This window comes from Dasypus novemcinctus, chromosome 18 (assembly GCF_030445035.2).
Source record: "Dasypus novemcinctus isolate mDasNov1 chromosome 18, mDasNov1.1.hap2, whole genome shotgun sequence".
Taxonomy (NCBI): domain Eukaryota; kingdom Metazoa; phylum Chordata; class Mammalia; order Cingulata; family Dasypodidae; genus Dasypus; species Dasypus novemcinctus.
In genome coordinates this window covers 67,263,194-67,269,869 of record NC_080690.1, presented here as the reverse complement: position 1 = coordinate 67,269,869, position 6,676 = coordinate 67,263,194, and positions in this window count along the sequence as shown.

Here is a 6,676-nt window from a genome sequence, read left to right as displayed (position 1 = left end):
TGAGTCCCTGCTCCCCCGTTCCCTACACCCATCCCCATTAGCCCCTTTTCATATTTTTAACTCCATTCTCCAACAGTGAAAAACCTGGTTCCGATTATCCTCAATATAATGACTTACTGGATCACTCACTCCTGGTCAGCTCAGGACCTACAGGTGCTGAGATGGAGTTAAGAGTGCACGAGGCTGATGGGAGGGTGCTGTGGATTGAATCATGTGTCCTCTACCCACCCCACCCCTCCAGCACCCAGGGCTTTAATCCAATGTGGCTGAAGTCCTTGTAAGGTGAGAAAATTCAGGTGCAGAAGTTAGCGGAAACCAGAGGAGGAGACCCAAGGAGATGATTCTGCCATGTGATGGAGGCAGAGCTGCATCTATAAGCCAGGGAACCCCCAGGGATAGCTGCAGCCAGCACCAGACCGCTACAGACTCTGGGAGGAAGCATGGCCCAGCAAGACCTTGGTGTTGAACTTGTAGCCTCCAAAATTGTGGGACAGTCTGTTCCTGTGGTTTAAGCTACTGAGTTGGTGGTGTTTGTCATAGCAGCGCTGGCAAACTGAGACAGAGGGTAAAGTAGATGGAAGATAAAGGGAGAGTGGAGGGGAATGGCTATGCCGTGGCACCCCAGTGACCTCTCATGTCCCCACCCCAGCCACCTGGGCAAGGCTTACCTTCAGCTGATCTAGGGCTTGGGAGGATGGCTTATGAGCCTCCTGGAGCTGGAGCGCTTGGAGGGCTTGTGAGGAGCTGCTCCAAGGCCGTTTCTCCCCCACCTCCCTGTCTTCCCAGGAGGCTGTCGTGAGAGTTTCTCCTCACCTCCTGGATTCTGGTGGGGCTTGAGGTGTTCTGCCTGCACCTGCCCCCCTGAGGGCCCGGCTGCAGCGGAGAACCAGCCCCTCAGCCGCAGGGTACCCGCCACCCCTGCTGCACCGTCATCATGCCATCTGACCCCTTTGGGGGTGGCCTCTTGCTACTCTTGCTTTCGCTTTCTGTGTAACAATTGCTTGAACCTAACAAGGGCATGTTTATTTATTTTATTTTTTTATTTATTTTTATGAATGATAGACTTTATTTTTAGGGGAAGTTTTTGGTTTACTGAAAAATTGAGCAGGCAGTACAGAGGTCCCATATCCCCCTTCTCCTTGCACGGCTTCCCCATCGTTAACCTCTCGCGCTATCTGGGTGGTACATTTGCCACCACTGATGGGCCAGTGCTGATATGTTCATACAGTCCACGTTCAGGTGCCCTCTCTATGCTGTGCAGTTCTGGAGGGTCTGACCAACGCCCGATGGCACATGTCCACCGTCACGGTGTCACTCGGAGTGATTTCGCTGCCCTGAAATCGCTCTGCGCTCCACCTATCTGCCCCTCCCCTCTTCCTGGGCTCCTGGCAACCACTGATCTTTCTTTTTTCCTTCTCCCATTTTTTTTTCATTGTGGTAAAATACATATAAAGTTACCATTTTATCCATTTTTAAGCATAAAGTCTGTGACTTCAATTACCTTCACAGCGTTGTGCTGCCATCACCACCAAACCTTCGTCAAACAGAAACTCTGTGCCCATTGAGCAATAACTCCCCGTCCCCCCTCCCTGCAGCCCCCACTAACCTCTCATCCGCTTTCTGTCTCTATGAATTTGCCTATTCTGAGTATTTCACATAAATGGAATCATGCGGTATTTGTCCTTTTGTGTCTGGCTTCTTTCACTCAATGTGATGTCTTCAGGTTTCATCCACAGGATAGCTCGTGCCAGCCCTTCACTCCTCTTTATGCTAAATGCTATTCCACTGTAGGCTAGACCTCATTTTGTGTATCCATTCATGAGTTGATGGACACTTGGGTCATTTCCACCTTTTGCCTATTGTGAATAATATTGCTGTGAACCTTAGTTCAAATATCTGTTCAAGTTTCTGTTTTCAATTCTTACGGGTATGTAGCAGTTTGATATTGATGAATTCCAAAAAGAAATATTGGATTATGTTTGTAAACTGATCTTTTCCTCTGGGCATATTAGATTATATTGGATTCAGTGCCAGTGGGAACTCACAGATAAAAGGTATAGCAAAGGACAGAGTAGGAGGGAATTTTTTTTTAAAGATTTGTTTATTTATTTATTTCTCTCTCCTTCCCCCCCACCCTGGTTGTCTGTTCTCTGTGTCTATTCGCTGTGTCTTCTTTGTCTGCTTCTGTTGTTGTCAGCGGCACAGGAATCTGTGTCTCTTTTTGTTGCGTCGTCTTGCCGTGTCAGCTCTCTGTGTGGGCGGCGCCATTCCTAGGCAGGCTGCACTTTCCCTCGCGCTGGGCGGCTCTCCTTAAGGGGCGCACTCCTTGCACGTGGGGCTCCTCTACACGGGGGACACCCCTGCGTGGCAGGGCCTCCTTGTGCGCATCAGCACTGCGCATGGGCCAGCTCCACACGGGTCAAGGAGGCCCGGGGTTTGAACCGTGGACCTCCCATGTGGTAGACGGATGCCCTAACCACTGGGCCAAGTCCACCGCCTTGATGTTGGAGTTTTGATGTTGGAGTTTGATGCTGAAGGCTTAAGCTGGAGCCCTGGAAGAGAGGAACTCCAAGCCTGGAAATAAGCAAGCCCTGGGAAGAGAGGGACCCAGGAAGCCTGAACCCTTGCAGCCACTGGCAGCCATCTTGCTCCAACACGTGAAAATAGACTTTGGTGAGGAAAGTAACTTATGCTTTATGGCCTGGTATCTGTAAGTTCCTACCCCAAATAAAAACCCTTTATAAAAACCAACCAATTTCTGATAATTTGCATTAGCACCCCTTTGACTGACTAATACAGGGTATATACCTAGAAGTGGGATTGCTGGGTTAAATGGTGAGTCTTTTTGTTTTGTTTTATATTTAAAGCACAATTTTTATGAACTTTGACACAATTACAACCCTAGCATTGATCTTTTTATTGACTCTACAGTTTTGCCCTTTCCAGAATGTCATGTAGTTGGAATCATATGGTATGTAGCTTTTTCAGACTGCCTTCTTTAATTTAGCAATGTGCATTTAAGTTTCCTCTATGTTTTTTCATGACCTGGTAGCTCATTTCTTTTTTATGGCTGAATACTATTCCATTGTATGGAGGTACCACAATTTGTTTAGCCAGTCACCTATTGAAGTTCATCTGTAAAGGATATCTTGGTTGCTTACTCTTTTTTTTTTGGTACGGGGTTGGGGATTGAACCTGGGACCTCGTATGTGGGAAGCTCAACCACTAAGCTACATTGGCTCTCCTGAGTTGATTTTTTTCCTTTGTTTGTTGTTTTTTTAGGAGACACCAGGGACTGAACCAGAGAACTAATGTGTGGTATTTTGAGCTGCACTGGCTCCCAGTTGCTTCCTCTTGATTTCACTATCTATGTAAGTAATAGCCTGTCTGAATGTAAGAGATGCTTATTGTTGCTTTATCAGCTGTATTATTCAGGGTTCTCTAGGCAAACAGAATCAACAGGAGATATCTGTCAATAGTATGTAATTTTATAAGAGTCTTTCACATGACCGTGGGGGATGCACAAGTCCAGGTTCCTCAGGCAGGCTGCAAACCAGGGGCTCCAATGAAAGTCCAAGGAAGGTCCTTGATGAGTTTCTGGGAGACATTGGCTGTCCAAAGACCAGTTGAGAAATTCTCTCTGAACACTGAAATCATTACTCCTTTTAAGGCATTCAACTGATTGGCTAAAGCATACTCATTGCTGACGGCACTCTCCCTGATTGATGTGGATGGAATCAGCCATCTATGAGTAAACTCACTGTGACCAAAGCCCATAAATGCCCTTGTATTACACTTAGCCCAGTACTTGCTTGACCAAACAGCTGGGCACAATTACCTGGCCAAGTTGACACATTAGCCTGCCCATCACACCAACCAAACCTGCCAGCCTTGCTTGCAAGAGAGAAAGTAGGGTTGGGGTGGGGGCAACCTCAGACTGATACAGATCTGACACCAGGTCTTGCACATGCAGCAGGAAGCTCTGGAGCAAAGCTCGCCCTTTAGAGGATTCCTTCATGAGGTGTAAATGTCCACGCCCCAGGCCCTGTCCAAGGCTGCCAGGGAAGAGAACAGTCAGGGCTGGAAAGATACAGCAGCTCCGGAAGGAGGCAGGAGCTCTGTTTTCATACCAGTTAGGAACGTGTACCTGCAGGAGGGGGCGGGGAGATGAAGGAGAGGGCAGAACAGGAGCCCTGGGCCTAACATCCCAGACTTTTCATTTCTTTTTGCTGGGAGAAAGGGATGGTGATCTGTCTTCTGTAGCTGCTTGCCAATGGCCTGATTGGTCATAGCATGAACGGTTCTGTGGATGAAACGTGTTAAGGGTTGTGCAAGGCAGGGCCAGAGGAGAAGGATTAACAAGATTAATATGGGGAAGTGAATGTGGCACAACTGATAGAGCGTCCATCTACCACATGGGAGGTCCAGGGTTCAGTACCCAGGGCCTCCTGGTCCGTGTGGTGAGCTGGCCCATGCACAGTGCTACTGTGCTCAAGAAGTGTTGGCCCACGCAGGGATGCCCCCACGTAGGGATGCCTCCTGCACACAAGGAGGGGACCCCGCACAGGGAGAGCCGCCCTGCACAAAACCGCAGCCCGCCCAGGAGTGGTGCCACACACACGGAGAGCTGACACAGCAGGATGACACAACAAAAGGAGATACAGGTTCCCAGTGCCACTGACAAGAATGTAAGCGGATACAGAAGAACACACAGCACGGGAAACGGACTTGGCCCAGTGGTTAGGGCGTCCGTCTACCCATGCCCCGGACCTCCTTGACCCGTGTGGAGCTGGCCCATGTGCAGTGCTGATGCGCGCAAGGAGTGCCTTGCCACGCAAGGGTGTCCCCCGCGTGGGGGAGCCCCACGCGCAAGGAGTGCACCCAAGGAGAGCCGCCCAGCGTGAAGGAGGGAGCAGCCTGCCGAGGAATGGCGCCGCCCATACTTCCCGAGCCGCTGACGACAACAGAAGTGGACAAAGAAACAAGACGCAGCAAAAAGACACAGAAAATAGACAACCAGGGGAGGGGAGGGGAATTAAATAAATAAAAAAATAAATCTTTAAAAAAAAAAGAAGAACACACAGCAAATGGACAGAGAGAGCAGACAATGGGGGAGGGGAGAATAAAATAAATAAATCTTTAAAAAAACCAACAAGATTAATATGAGAGGGGTTAGGATGGATAAGAGAGTGGCACGAAGCAGAGAGGAGAAATAGACAGGAGGGTTTCAAGCCAGGAGGTGCTGCCAAGTGCATTTTGATGATTTTTTTCTTTCTCAGCCTTTTTGCCAGTAGGTTAAGAAAGGGCATTTTTCTACATTCTTTTCTCTTTCCCTCTCTCTGGACCACACTGGCCTTTTAATTCATACTATATTCCTCCCCATATTCAGTTTACTTTCTCATTATAGGTACTCCACTTTTTTACTGTTATAACTGTACACAGCTTACATGAGTTTAATACCCATTCTCCTAGATCTCACATGGTTCTTCTGCTAACATTCACTATCAATACTACTATTTTCTTTTTCTTTTCTTACCCCTTTTGCTTTCTCTGGCCCTAATATTTTCCTTCAAGGGAACTTAGCCAACAACAAGGAAATAGAATAAGAAGAACAAAGTGACAAAGAGAAGACTTAACATGCATACAAAAAAAACAACTAATTAAACTCTGACATGAAGAAACTAATCAACTGAATAAAACCATCAAGATAAAATGATGATAGACAGCAACAAAAAACTGCAAACCATACCGATAATCAGGAAAACATGACCCAATCCAGTGAACAAACTAGAAGCCAGGAAGAGGAGTGGAGCCCTGAACAACTAATAAAAGCTCTCAAAACATGTCTCGTGGACCAAAAAAATGAAGTGAAGGAAGAGATTAAGGATATTAAGAAAACACTTGGAGAGCATACAGAAGAAACTGTAATCATGCACAAAAAGATAATGGATATGATGGGGATGAACAGCACAATCCAAGAAATCAAAAATACATTCTCAGCAAATAACAGCAGATTTGAAGAGGCAGAGGAAAGAATTAGTGATGTGGAAGACAGTACATCTGAAATCAAACAGATAGTAGAATTGATTGATAAAAAGATAGAAAAAATCCAGCAGGAACTTAGGGAAATGAATGACAATGCAAAATGAGCAAACATACACATTATAGGTATCCCAGAAGGAGAAGAGAAGGGAAAGGGAACAGAAGGGGTGTTGGAGGAAATAATGGCTGAAAACTTCCCAAATCTACTGAGGGAGGTACATGGACAAGTCCAGGAAGCACAATGTACCCCAGTCAGCATAAATCCAAAGAGGTCTACCTCAAGACATATACTTGTCAAATTATCCAGTGCATAAGACAAAGAGAAAATGCTAAAAGCAGCAAGAGAAAAGAGAGCCATCACATACAAGGGAGGCTCCATAAGATTAAATGTTGATTTCTCATCTGAAACAATGGAGGCAAGAAGGCAGTGGTAGTCAAAGTGCTAAAAGAAAAGAATTTCCAACCAAGACTACTCTATCCAGCAAAGCTAGCACTCAAAAGTGATGGCGAGTTCAAAATATTCACAGATAAACAGAAACTAAGAGAGTATGCCAACAAGAAACCTGCCCTTTAAGAAAGACTAAATGGAGTTCTGCCATAGAAAAGAAAAAAACAGGAGAGACAGAGTTGAAGG